Raw genomic sequence first — 15148 nt, forward strand, 5'->3', positions numbered from 1 at the left:
ATTGAGTGACAATAGAAAAATATTAATTGAGAGGATTTGTTTTCGATAACTCACGGGTAGATGTCTACTTAACTATAATTGAAGTTATATAATGGGTTGTACAGTTTATACATCACTTAATCTTATTGAATAAATCTATATTAAAACGAGTTTTAGTTTACAGCTAAAATATATCTTAATATTTATGAAATATTAAAATTTAGTATTGGAAATATGCACATTGAAATTATCCATAATCATATACATATGCAAATTATATTTTTTTAATGATAAAATGATAATATTTATACTAAAAATTGCTATAGTATTTTTCTAATTAAAAATATGAGACAATCATGATGTATGAAAAACACAATTTTATTATGTAAAACACAAATTTTTCATTCTTTTTATTCAATTTATTTTATTGTGTATTAAATATTTACAAAAAAGATGAACAAATTCATACTATATTTTTGCTTATGTAAATTTATACTGTATAAATTTTATATTCATACCATATTTTTGCTTATGTAAATTCATACTACATGAACCTTATTTATATTTATAAAAAATTATTTCTTAACCATCATTATACTGTATTTATTTACTATTTATAACGAGAATGTGCGACCTGTGCAAACACACAGGTAGATGACTACTTACTTATTTCCTTTATTTTTTTCTACTAAAGCATATATTTTTGATAGGTCAAGACGGCTTAATTTGTATAATTTTTATATACATTTTTTAACCATCACTATCCTTCCATTTATATATTTTCTTTTTTAATTAAATTAAAAAAATTTAACTAATAAAAATATTTAAAATTATTAATATATTTATGAACAAATATATTAATTCACTACGGAAATCATTTTTTACTCAATTGTTAACACTCTTACGGGTAAATGTTAACGTATATATGACAATTCAGCTCTAGACTGTTAATTTAGATGTCATTTTTAAAAAAATTCTACGATTTATTTTAAGTACAAATCAATGATTAAAAGCTGGAGCATATCATTAGTCTATATTTGTAACTATGTGAATATTAACCAATTAAAAAATGAATTCAAACTTTACAAATGATAATTTGATAGATGTGTAATGTGAATCCAAACAGGACCTATGCGATAACACGGATTTCTTACTAGTGAGATATGAAAAGATAACAAAATTAGTGTCATTTAATGCATATAAAACAATCAATGTAATACCTCATTAATTTATCATATTCCTAGATGCCTAATTGTTTTTTAATTAGGTTTTGTTTGGTAAAAATAGTGGTTGATTGATAAGTTAGTTGATAGCTTATAATTTATGAGTGATAATTGATGATTGATAATTTATAAATTGTGGCTGATGATTGATGACTTATAGCCGATAAGTTAATTGAAGTATTTGGTAAAATTAGCGGTTTAATTAGCTGATAAATTAAAATGACAAAAACGATATTTAATACATAATTCTTTTAGTTTGAATTAAAATAAGTTATAAAGGGTAGTAGTGCGTTTAGATTAAATAATAAGGGAAATAGTGGAAAAAAATTATAAGCTATAACCTATAAGCTAAAACACTATTTGAAATAGTGTCTAGAAGATAAGGTATAAACTAGAAAAATAAGTTATAAGCTCGTGTTGCAAAGACGGTTACCAAACAGACTTTTTATCGTCATATGAGCTTATAAGTTATAAGCTATAAACTATAAGCTCAAAAAATGTCTTGCCATACATAGGCTTGGTAAAATTAGTAGTAAACATTAAGATTAAAATGCTAATTTGGATATAGTGGCATGTTTGGAGATTTTATGAAAGGATGAGTGAAAATTGGTAAATCCCAAGGAAAACAACTTAAAACCTTTTCTAGAAACCTCCTCATTTCCCCTTATTTCGCACTCTCCTCAAAAATTAGAAAAGGAAAGAAAAAGAATTTTAGATAGGGAAAGGAGAAACGAAGAAGCAGAAAACGGGGAAAATGAGTATAGCATGCATAATCAAAAGTGTAACCATCACCACCTTCATCTAAAACTTAAAGTTTCAAGTTCTTATAATTTTAAGGTGGATTTCTTTAGATAGATGGAGCAAAACCAAGTTAGGGGAAAATGCATGTTAGAAATTGGGGTTTGAGTGTTCATGTTATGAGTTGTTTAAATGCATGTTTAGATTGATTTTTGTTGTGTTTTAGAAGTTTGAATATGCTATGAATTGGTAGTTTTTATGTCCGGTGAAATTTCCAGAATTTATTTCCTATATTATTCGATGAAATTTCAGATATCTTTGATGTATTTCCATAACTTTTATCCATAACTTTTATACGACGAATTTCCGGATGTTTTCTTGTCGTTCTGATGTATTTCCAGAACCTTTTATGTTGTCCATTCGATGTATTTTTGAATGTGTAATTTGTTATTCTGATGTATTTCGATAACTCTTTTCCTTCGTTCCTACGTATTTTCGGATGTCTTTGACATATTTCTAGAGTTTGTATTCCCTTTTCATCCGATGAATTCCAGGATAGGTCTTTTGTTTCTGATATATCTCCAGAGAATTGTCCTTATATCTCTGACGTACTTCTAGAGTGTTTTCCTTTTCATCAAATGCATTCCTGGACATGTTTTTCGTTTATGATGTGTTACTAGAACGTTATTCCCATATCTCTGAGGTATTCCCAAAGTGTTCTTCCTTGTTTTCCGATGTATTTTCGGATATTTATGATGTACTGCCAAAACCTTTTTCTCCTTTTATTCGATGTATTTCTGGATATTTTTGATGTTTACCAGCACCTTTGTCTTCTTTTATCTGATTTATTCTCGGGTGTCTTGTTGCTCTGATGCATTGCCAAAACCTTTTTATTCTTTCACCTAATGTAGTTCCGGATGTGTCTATGATGTATTGCGATAATTTATCTGTAACACCCGAGGCCGGAGAAGCCGAGGGGTGGTTGCACCGCATGTAACACCTGAGGCCTAAGATGGCAAGGGTGGTCGCCACATCGGAATGAGAGGGAACCTGAGGCCGTGCAGGTATGAGACTGCATGGTTGAAGGAAGGCTTATAAGGATTGATGGGTACTACCTATACCAACAAGATGCATCTTCTTTTCGGTAGCTCATTCCATAAGAACTCCACAGTTAAGCGTGCTTGACTTGGAGTAGTATTGGGATGGGTGACCTTCTGGGAAGTTTCCCAGAAAGCGTGCGAGTGAGGTCAAAGCATGCTGAAAAGACTCGTGTTGGTTTGTGGGGTCAGTCGATCATACCGGAAGCCATCTGGAGCGTTACAAATGGTATCAGAGCCAGACCTCTCCCAGTACGATGTGGTTCGGGGACGAACCATGCGGAAGCTGGTGGGCATGTAACACCCGAGGCCGGAGAAGCCGAGGGGTGGTTGCACCGCATGTAACACCTGAGGCCTAAGATGGCAAGGGTGGTCGCCACATCGGAATGAGAGGGAACCTGAGGCCGTGCAGGTATGAGACTGCATGGTTGAAGGAAGGCTTATAAGGATTGATGGGTACTACCTATACCAACAAGATGCATCTTCTTTTCGGTAGCTCATTCCATAAGAACTCCACAGTTAAGCGTGCTTGACTTGGAGTAGTATTGGGATGGGTGACCTTCTGGGAAGTTTCCCAGAAAGCGTGCGAGTGAGGTCAAAGCATGCTGAAAAGACTCGTGTTGGTTTGTGGGGTCAGTCGATCATACCGGAAGCCATCTGGAGCGTTACATTATCCCAGTTTTCATCCGATGTATTTTCGGACGTATCTCTTTGTTCTGATGTTTTTCCAGATCTGCCTATGTTTTCTATCAGTTACGTTTTTAGATACTTCTGGCCGTTTTTGATTGAAGGTAAAGGGAAACACAAGAAATGAGATATTTGAATTGGGTTTCAAGATTTAAAGCTTTTGCATAACCAAGACAAACAAGGAGGAGCAGAGGATAAAAAAAAATAAAGAACAAGATATTTCTATCATGGTTCACTTTTAACGAAGCCACTCCAGTCCAACCGCCACAATGATTTTTCCTTATCAACAAGGACTTAATCCACTATAACCAAATTAATTACAGACACCACAAAGACTACGCGTCAATGTCTTCTTGAGAAATTCAGACTATAACCTAGTATCTCAAGAAACACAATCAACTTATAAGTTGAAATATAAAGACTGCGTGTTAACAAGAGGATTCTTAAAAGCAGATTACACAAATGAAATACAAAGATAACATAACAGTGTTGAGCAAGTTAATGAACAGCAGTTCCTAGATTTTTACAGTTTTACAAATGAATAGAGTTTTAGTGTATTCAAAATTTTGTTCAATTGTTCGTTAACTCGTTGTAGTTGCAATCTTCCAAGTCTTCATTATATAGGCATCAAAATACCCATTGGAGAGTGAAGATGGAATTGCACAATCTCTTAGCTATTTTCTTCATAACAGTCAGCAGAGAGTGATAGACAATATTATACAATCATATAGTCCTTGCGCCGCAAAATGTGCGTAGTGGGAGGAATATCTGATTTGTACCATGTATTGTTTCTCTCACCCATAAACCTTTGATCTTATCTTCTAATCTTCATAGGCTTCAGAATGTATATTGCTGAAGCATGTTAAGAAGGATCAAATGTTGAAACGAAGTCTTCAAATCCTTGTCTTCAGAATCTTCAGAACTTGTTCTCCAGAACCTTGTCTTCAGAACTTGGTCTTCAGAACTTGTGCCAAAAGTCAGATCTTGAGAGTATTCAGAAAATCCCTTATCAGAGTCACAACTAGAAGCGATGACTTGAATTATATCAGAAGCATAGTCAAAAGAGTGTTTCAAATATTGACTAATATTTGTAAAGCACGATTTATATCTTCTCGTGGTCAGAGTGTGTTGATTCCAAAAATTGATGACGTCACACGCCATACTATCAGAGTTAGAACCTGAAAGAAAAATCGATACACTAGACAAAAACCATTAGGGTACAAAATTGTTCTCTAAGATATCATGAATTGTTATCATCAAAACTAAAGGTTAGATGCATAACCAAATCTTGTTCTTACAATCTTCCCCTTTTTTATGATGACAAAACCATATATTTTGATGAACAATTTTACTTGATTTTATTACATAAAAACGTATCAGAGTAAACTTAGTAACCCCCCCTGATTTTTATATTCTCAAAACTTATCTCATCTTGTACATAGTCCCCGCTGAGTACAAGACTTAAAGAAAAATTTGAAAACTAAAATCATTTCATTAGCATGAAAGAAACACTTTCCTGATGAAATACTTATCAACTTCTTAGAGTCTGATAGTGAATGCCTGGTTCATATATGCCTAGTTCATATCAGAACCTGGTTGTCATACCCTAATTTGTACCCCTAATATCGCATATCATTTGCATCTTTGGATTGCATCAAGATCACAAACTTGGTTAGCTCTTAACCCTTTCATCTTTGGATTTGTCTCTGTGAATGTCATCAAACACCTCTTTTTGTAACTTCTACCTTTGTGTTCATGTGTTTTAGGTTTCACTATCCATAATCAAAATCCATAAAGATATGTTTTGTTTCTTTTGTTTGTCTTGCAAGATAGGGCTTGAATCAAGAAGATCAAGTGAAGTTTCCTCAACTAGGGTTTTGAGTTTCTCAAGTCAAGAGATGGTCAACCATTGATTCTCAAGGGCTTATTCATCAAAGCATGACCTATAAATTTAGGTCACATTCTCATCAACCATCATTAAACATCATTTGATCAAAGATAGCTTAAAGTTAGTTGCTTGTTTCTCAAGGTATTTCAATAGGTTCATGTGTTTATTTCCATGCCTTCTTCATCATTCAAAACACTTAAACATATTCAAACATTTTCAAAAATGTAAAAAGGACAAACACCATCACACTTTCTTTTGTGTCTTTGTGCACTTTTTCTTTTTAAAACCTTTTCAGAAAGGAAGAACATTAGTCTAATTCTTTCAGTGATGCAAACCCAAAGTCCCTAAGAGTTGAGGTTGCGGTTGTTAATATTTTCTACTCATATGTTGAGAATTGCCTTGTGTTGAGAATTGCCTTGTTGATCAAGTCCAAGAAAAATTATCCATATCAAGATGATGCAAATACACAGTCCCCCGTACTTGTGGATGACAATTGGTGTTTTCCACTTGAATGCGACAAAATGTCTTTTTCATTGAAATCAAACAAACAAATCTCCGCATTTCTTTTTTAGAAGAACTGCAAATGCTCTAACTTCCATATTGCACTTAAAGGGTATGTATGCACAGGATGCAACGTCTTACCGAGCATAATTAAAAAATAATAAAAATAATTCTTTCCTCATCTCCCCAATCTTTTTGCAGGAAATCCTGTTTTACGATAACACCGATTTTTCAAGAGGTTCCTATGGAGTACCACATATGTGATGGGTGCTAACACCTTCCCCTTGCATAACCAATCCTCGTACATAGATCTTTTCTTTTGTTGGGTTTTATCAGTATTTTTCCTTTTCCTTGAAAACAATAAAGTTCGAAGGTGACTCTTGCTTTGTGAGTTAAGTTAATAAATAGATTAATCTCAATTTTACCGCCATGACAGACTGACGACTCTGCTGGGGAGTAGTCCCTAAGTGGGTTGAGCGTAACTTGTTTATTTGTGTTTTATTATTACTTGTAGTTAGCTTTTTTTTAGTGCTTGATAATCTTTGTGTGGTGAGACAAAGTCCTATACCCAGACTTGAGTGAACAATAAAAACCCCGCTCAGTGGGGGTCTCCTTGAGGGGTAGTATTATCTTGCGAGTAGTCGTAAAGTCATTATTAATTTTCAACCTGAGAGTATTAGAAGTTGAAGACCTTAGAACCCTTTAACCCATATTGGCCTTTTTAGGATGTAGTGTTGTGGCTATTCAGGTGTAGAGTTGGATTAGTTGATACACGATACTACATTCAGACGAGTTTCTCTTGAGAATATTATTGGATGACAAGTAAGTTATTTAAGACAATAATATCTGAAAGATGGATCTATGACTCTAGGGACCCTGTAGAACCTGGTTCTTGTGTAGATGATATAACCATAGTACATACCTTGTGGGTTGGTTGTTACCCTTGACTTCATGCTCGTGACGTCGAACTTTTGGACCTACCTTGTTTGTGATTGTTGCATAACCATGCACTCATGCATTCATGAACATCATTTTTCACTGGGTTTTCAAGTAATTTATAGTTTCTATTTATAAACATCGTAGGTATTGTGATTATGGATCCTAGAAGGAGAAACACTCAAAAGTAGAGTTCCAAAAGTCCTAATTTAGAAGAGTTGAGAAAGCTTGGATCTTTAGTGGTTTGTCCTAAGAATTCCAAAGACCGTTATGAAAGGCTTTTGACTGTCTTGTTCACTAATGTTAAAGATGAACTTTTGAATACATTGGTGCAGTTTTATGATCCTCTGTATCGGTGTTTTACTTTTCCTGATTATCAATTCAGAACCTGATTGAACATATATCAACTATTCAGAGTTTGAATCTAATTGCCCGATTCATTATCTCAAAGCATGGATAGCTATCAGAGCAAACACTGACTTGAAGTCTAGTTGATAGAACCAACATCAATGATATCAGTTATATCAAAGTCTATCAGAGCCTGGTTGAAGTTATATCAGAGTCTGGTTGAGTTTCCTTTAATAAAAGGTTTTGTTCTTAACTCAGATCAGTATGATTATATGTTAGTCCTTGCAACGAAATTTCTTCAGAAGTGCCTGTCTAGAAATATTCAGTGAACCTTTTTTAGAGTTCTTGATCAATTCAACATTGTTAGATTAAAGGAAAAACTATCAATAAAAAATGTACGGGTAGATAAACAAAGATAAAGATACATAACAAAGATGATGACAAAATTTTAAACTAAAAAGGTAAAAAAATTATGGTGGGGTAGATAAACGAGCCATGATCTATGCAAGCATTCCAATTATTTAAGAGCTATTCCTTACTTGATCTTATATCACATGGTCTTGTTTATCTAGACGCGCTCTAACTACTACATTCTCTTGCTTGATCTATTCTAGAGTCTTGAAGATTGTAGAAGGCAGAACAACAGTCTCAGATGCTGGTTCAGAAGCAAGTGCAGAGTCTTCAGCAGAAGGCTTCTTAGAAGCATGACCAAAAGCACGTTCTTGAACCATCTAAAGGTCTGGTTCAGAAGCAACAACTTCAAGTACATAAAGCATAAGCACATGAGGATGAGGTCTATTAGCAAGCATATTTGCATACTCATTTCTTTGAGCATCCTTGACACAGAAGAATTAGAGTTCTTCAGAATTAGTATCCATCCAATGTCTAAAGGTACGCCAGATAACAATCTTGTTAAAGGAATCCTCAGAAGCAATTCAAGTTTAGACATTGGCTCCATGGTTTGAACCTTGAATATGATGCCCTTTTGTCCAATAAAACTTGGACCTTGATTACTCTCCTACCTCATAGAAAGCCTGTTGGATGCACACGGGTCTTTAAGGTGATAGAGAATCTTGATGGCATATCGAACAAATACAAGGCTAAGCTTGTAGCCAAAGGGTTCCATCAACAATTTTGTTTTTATTTTATTGATACTTTCTCTTGAGTTGTAAAGCCTAGCATCATTAGAGTGATTCTCACTTTGGCTTTAACTAACAAGTGGGAAATTCAACAAATTGATATAAATAATGCATTTCTTAATGGCCCATTTCAAGAAAAAGTCTATATGTCTCAACCACCTAGCTTTAAGAAGCAAGACCATACTCTGATTTTCAAGTTGAATAAAGCCATGTATGATCTCAAGCTAGCGCCAAGGGCCTGATATAAGAAGTTAGCTCAGACACTGGTTCATTTTGGTTTCATATATATCATATGTGTTCACTTATTTTTCATCTATGAAGGTAATACTCTCCAAGCATTGGTCTATGTAAATGATATTATTATTACAATGGCTTCTCCTACTTTGGTTCACAAGCTCATTGATTCACTTCATGAAACCTTTTCCCTCAAGAAACTAGGTAAACCTGAATACTTCATAGGCATTGAAATCAAACACTTATCCACTAACGGTCTCCTTGTCACTCAAACAAAGTACATTCAAGATCTTTTGGCTCGAGCTAAGATGTGCAATGCAAAATATGCTAAGCAGCTGCAAACTAAAAAAATGGTTCTCCCATTCTCTCATATCCTTATTTAGAGTGCTCCATGGTCGGGCCCCTCAAATATGTGACGCTCACAAGGGCTGGAATTGCTTTCAACGTGAATAAAGCTTGCTAGTTCATGGCCTCCCCATTGGAATCTCACCATTAAGCTTTTTGTGGTTTTTTCCAGCTCCATTATCTCACAAGTTTTTGCTACGGGCCTATAGTGACTCAGATTAGACAAGTGATCTAGATGATCATAGATCCACTTCTAAGTATTGCATATTCTTTGACCCAAATTTAGTTTCTTAGAGCTCCAAGAAACAACCATTTGTTGCTTGACCAAGCACGAATGCCGAATATCATGCCTTAGCGCACACAAACTATTATTTACTCTGGCTGAAATCACCCTCACTGATCTTGCAATGCCTTTCCTCCCTCATAATTTTCTTTGTGATAATCTTAATGCAGTGTTGTTGGCACATATTCTCCATGCTCGTTCAAAGCACATTGAGCTTGAAATTCAATTTGTTTGTGAGAGATTTATCTCTAAGAGAATGAAGATTCAACACGTTTTCATCTCCTTGCAAGTTGCAGACACACTCACGAAATCACCTAGCACAACTGGTTTCCATGAGCTTCGCACCAAGTTCAAAGTCACGACCTTCATCCCTCCTTGAACTTATGGGAGAGTATTAAAAGAGTAGTTTGAGGTATATAATGTTGCACCATGCTTGTATGTATAAGAAAGCCGATTAGATCACCATGTATATGTACATAGGAGAGATGTGTGGTAACATAAATCTAACATGCATAACTCGCTTAAAGCATATTGAGCTCAATATTCACTTTGTTCGTGATAGATTTATCTCTAAGAGAATAAAGATTCAACACATTTTCATCTCCTTGCAAGTTGCAGACACATTCACAAAACCACTTGACACAACTGCTTCCCATGAGCTTCGCACCAAATTCAAAGTCACGACCTTCATCCCTCCTTGAACTTGTGAAAGCGTATTATTATAAAAGAAGTTTGAGATATATAATATTGTACCATGCTTGTATGTATAAGAAACCTGATATAGATCACCATATATATGTACATAAGAGAGATGCACGGTAAATATCATGCATAAGTTGCTATAAATACTAATGCATTGACTTTGTAAGAAGTTAACTCATTAGTGTATAGTATAATGAAGTTAAATTTATAATACAAATATAAAATCATAACAAATATTATATGAACTCCAAGATAGTAGTATCACCTAGAATATGGACTTGAATCATCTCCTTCAATTTATTCTCTCCAACTATCTCCTTCACACTTATCTCTCTATGTCTCTCTAATATTTTCTCTCTCTTCTTCTTTTTATCATTTTTCTTAATAACATTAATTTAATTACACTTGTTTTTGGTGAAGGAGAGAAAATGAGGGAAGGAGAGGATCCATGGTGCCTAGAATATATATAATAATCTAAAAGTTTTTTAAACTTTTGTTAAGGAATTAGAAAAGGAAAATTTTGAGAAAGGAGAATTTAAAAAAATATAAAAGAATATTTAACATTTTTTTAAAGATTAATTTTGTATGAAGTTATTTTTCAAAGGAAGAAACTTGTATATAAAGAGATATGAAAATGGTTTATGATGAAATTTTTGGTACCCCACATGCTTATAATTTCTTGATATATTTTATCCACGCCTTTTTTTCATTTTGGATATATTTATTAATTTTAATTTTAATTCAACTATAGTGAATTGGTGACGTAACTATCTCACCAACCTATTTGAAATAAAATAGAAATTATCGTGATTGTGTTGACATAATTACCCTCACGAGAAACCAAAATGACAAGGAATCCTCTGATCTGAACAACCGTGTGCCGTGCCGAAGCCGCCATTGACGACGAATCGGAGAAGTTAATCTCGAGCGGCGCGGCGGTGTTGCGTCGGAACGAGAAACGCACATCATCGCATCACCATATTCATAATGATGACGTGTTCTTCGGAGACGATCAACATCGCTGCGAGAACTCAGAAACTCGATGTTGATAATCGGATTTCGCTGCGTTTCTACTACAGGATCGCTGATAATATCCTCAAACAGGTATATTTCAATTCAATTGAAAAGAAGATGAATTGTTGCATTTCAATTTGTACAGTGTATTTGTTAGGTTATATTCATCAAACTTCATATTGGAGAATTTGATGATAATATTATTCAAAATTTTACCTTCTTTGTTTATGATTTTGAATTCTGAAGTGTTTGATAGTAGGTTATCTCTTTAATATGTGACTGATAAGAAATATTACGTGCACTGATTTTACTCTATAGTTTTGGGACCAGTATTCCCTGCAGTCATCACTTTGACGCATTCACATTCGACATTTTTTCAGTCGTTGTCGGTTAAAATTTTAAGTTAAACATTTTTATTTAATATAAATTAAAAATAGTATTTAGATTTAAACTGATTAATCTTAATGAAAAATGCATGAATGTGTCAAATTGACGACTGTAATAGATCTCATTTCATAGTTTTCATGCTATCGGATTTGGTTTTACTTTACAGTCATGTTATTTTCTGCACTCTGCAGCATCATGTAACGTGGTAATGTTTTTGTTTTACGTTAGAGAAATCATTACTTGCTTTGCATGGCCTCTCATCTCCGAATATTGAATTTGATATTGCAGGCTGATATTTTTCGCGCAGAGAAAAATGTTGTTGATCTATATGTCATGCTCCTAAGATTTTCTAGGTAATACAACAAGAAATCCTATATTGTTATTTGACTCTTAATGCTGTGTACTGTGTGTAGTAAATTTGTTTAAAATAGGCGGAGTTCATTTCATTCATATCTATGTCATCAAACTGAATTGAGGCTCTTTTCTCTTTGTTGATATTAGTTTGGTCTCTGAAACAATACCACGGCACCGAGAATATAGAACATCTCCACAAAGCAAGAAAGAGTTATTGAGAAAGGTTAATTGATCATAGTCTAGATGACTTTCTCAAGACGTCTAGTGGAAAATTCTTTAATGGAACAAGTTTGAAATAAATGAATCTCATCTCCAAAGCAGAGTTATTAATCCCGGCCGCTCCGGCCGCTATCCCGGCGCTCCGTAGCGGAGCAGCACCCTGCCGCGCGATATGAAGGGTGCGGAGCAGGAGATGAGAAAGCGGCCGCTTCAGCCGCTATACCGGGTTCCGAGTCGTGGAAAATTCCCGGGCGGAGCGGCTCCGGTTCTTTTTTACCTTTTTTTTACAATTTTCTGGGCAAAATTAACAAAACACCCCTGTGCAAGAGAGAGGTTGAAGAAGAAGTGAAATCTGATTCGTAGAGAGAGTGAGTGAGTGAGAGAGGTTGAAGAAGAAGTGAATTAGGGTTTCCCAAGATATGATTCATAGACTGAGAATGAGAGAGAGACGCAAAGCGAGAGAGAGGTTGAAGAAGAAGTGAATTAGGGTTGATTGGTTGAAGAAGTGAGATCTGTGCCGCCGTGGAGTTAGAGATAATTAGGTTAACATACTGTATATGTTTTTGACCGGTAGTGGTAGTGTACTAACTAAGTATCAATCTTATTATATATTTATTCAAAAAAATCATATCTTATATTATTTCCTATTTTTTATAACTAATTTTGTATCTATCTATTATCTTAAGAAAATATATAAACAAATTATATATTTTTTGAGTCTATTTATTAAATATTTAACTTATTTATTAAAATTAAATTTAATTTGAATCTTTATGTTTTGAATCTTAATTAAGCATTATTCTTTGTTTCACATTATATTTTATAAATATTTTATGAGTGGTTTATAGATTATTATATAATTATTAGTATACAAAAATTTATCCCGCTATCCGGGATGCCGCTATTCCCACTATTCCCATTCCCGGAGGTTGGCCGCTCCGCTCCGCTCCGCTATCCGGGATTAACAACTCTGCTCCAAAGTCAATAGAAATTGATCATGATTTCTTGTTTGAGGTTGACAACAATGTGTTTAACTCAAGGGATCCTCCAGAAGCTATGTTCTTCTATACTGACAGATGCTTCAAGAATAATGAAACACCAAGTATTTCTCCTCAAACTGTAAGGCTATGTTTGGGAGTTTGGAGGGAAGGGGAGGGGAGGGCTTTGGAAAATATGAAGAATTTGATGAAAAGGATAAAAAGATTTTGGATAGGTGGGTTTTGGAGGGTTTGAGTTTATTCATAACACCAAAAATCCCATAAAATGAGGGAACTCAAAAATTGTATTGAATGAGGGTTTTGGAGGGTTTTGAAGGGCTTATATAAATATTCCAAATATCTTTTAGGTTGTTATAGTATTCTGAAAATTAAAAATTTACTACTGATAATGACTCTTTTATCATTCTAAACAAAATCATTTTTTAAAAAAATGTCAAATATTTTCCTATATTTTTTAAAATTTTCATTTTTGGAAGCCTTCCTCTCCCCTCCCCTCCCCTCCAAACTCCCAAACATAGTCTAAAAGTTCTTCTCCAAGACAAATTCATGAGCCAGAAGAAACTGTTGAGCCTTTGGTTAGGAACAAGAGAAGAATCACTTATTATTCTAATGAAGGACCTTCTAATTCCTCCAAACCTTCTGAGTCAACGTTTTAAGAGTTTCTGAATGAACCAGTTGATGAATTTGAGGACCCTGTTCCTTCTTCTGCAAGTAAGTCTCTCGCATACCTCATTTCAAAATGCTAATTTTAATTCATCAATAGTACCCATACCCACCCTCCCTCCATTGTTCCTTATAATCTAACATACCTTACAACACAAGAGCAATTTACACTTGAAGCTAGGACAATGCATTGGCTCATCCACTTTTGTTCTGTAATTAAACTTCTTTTATAGGAGATTTGAATTATACCCCATAAATGTTTGTAACCCCTACACCAGCAACATCAACATCAGTTCAGATTTGCTCAGAGTACAAAAGTTCAAGTGTGTAAGAATTTGACCATGTATTTTAATACATCATCTTTTATTTTATGCTACAACAACTTTAGGACTTCTCTCATTATTTTTATTGTTTTTAGTATATTTTTAAAGTTAAGTTTAAATTTGTTTTTATTTTATTTTTGTTGTTTATTTTCAGAATATGTTGTATTTTGACACCTTCTCAATGTGAAGATTATAACTAGAGGTACGAGAATCTAATTGACGCGTTCTATTATGCATTGAAAAGCTAAGACAAAAATCTACATGTTTTATATTAACGTCAGAAGCCAATTGTTAGCGCGTATGTGTTAAATTATCAAATTATGTTCCATACTTAGTAAAAATAAATTAGCTAGCTCTCAGACAAAGTTATGTTTGGTGGGCCGGTTGTAAAATTCCAATTCTAGTTATTACTTAGGTAAATTCGAGCATTAGGGAAAAGTGAGTCAGTTAATCTATTATTTCAGAATTTCATCAAGACTTTAAGATTATTATATTATCAATATTTATTCAATTCAATTCCTTTCAGCTATTGTTTGCTTAATTTGAGTTGCATATAATAGTGTTAACTAAATATTATCGATGATGTTCTTTAAATTGTGTGTTAACTTAGCTTATTCGTTAGCTTTGTTAGTCTTCAGCCGTCATGCTTAATGCAGCAAATAGGAATATAAATCACATTGTAATGATATCGCTTGTTTAATCGATGATATAATCAAATAGGAATTGGATTCACTTAGGGAATTGATATTGTAATAACCGATGATAAGTCTGAATTACCGGATTAGTAGATTAATCTGTTAATCATAATTGTAATCGATTTCTTTATGTTCGTTTTAATTGTTTGAAAATATAAAAAACCCCAACTCTGTTCATTACTTCAGTTATTTTAAACCCCCAAATATTTTATAATTATTTTTTAAAATATTTTTATTATTATTATTATTATATTAAATTTAACAAATTATTTTGAATTTAGTAATCCATAATCTAAAGAAAAAAAACTAATAATAATTAATATTATAAAAGTTAAAAATAAGTTTCAATATAAATTTTCAAAAAAAGTTATTCTAAAAAAATCCAACCAAGCTAA

The 15148-nt window shown here is 33.6% G+C and overlaps 1 long non-coding RNA gene across 1 annotated transcript; it reads left to right on the forward strand.

Annotated features, from left to right (window-relative positions):
- Positions 1-10905: 10905 nt before the first annotated feature.
- LOC131631031 (uncharacterized) lies at positions 10906-14695 on the forward strand. The gene is made up of 3 exons (XR_009292590.1): positions 10906-11204; positions 11790-11854; positions 12003-14695. It is a non-coding gene; the product is annotated as an uncharacterized LOC131631031 (long non-coding RNA).
- Positions 14696-15148: the final 453 nt, after the last annotated feature.

Source organism: Vicia villosa, unplaced genomic scaffold, assembly GCF_029867415.1.
Source record: "Vicia villosa cultivar HV-30 ecotype Madison, WI unplaced genomic scaffold, Vvil1.0 ctg.000759F_1_1, whole genome shotgun sequence".
Lineage (NCBI taxonomy): Eukaryota > Viridiplantae > Streptophyta > Magnoliopsida > Fabales > Fabaceae > Vicia > Vicia villosa.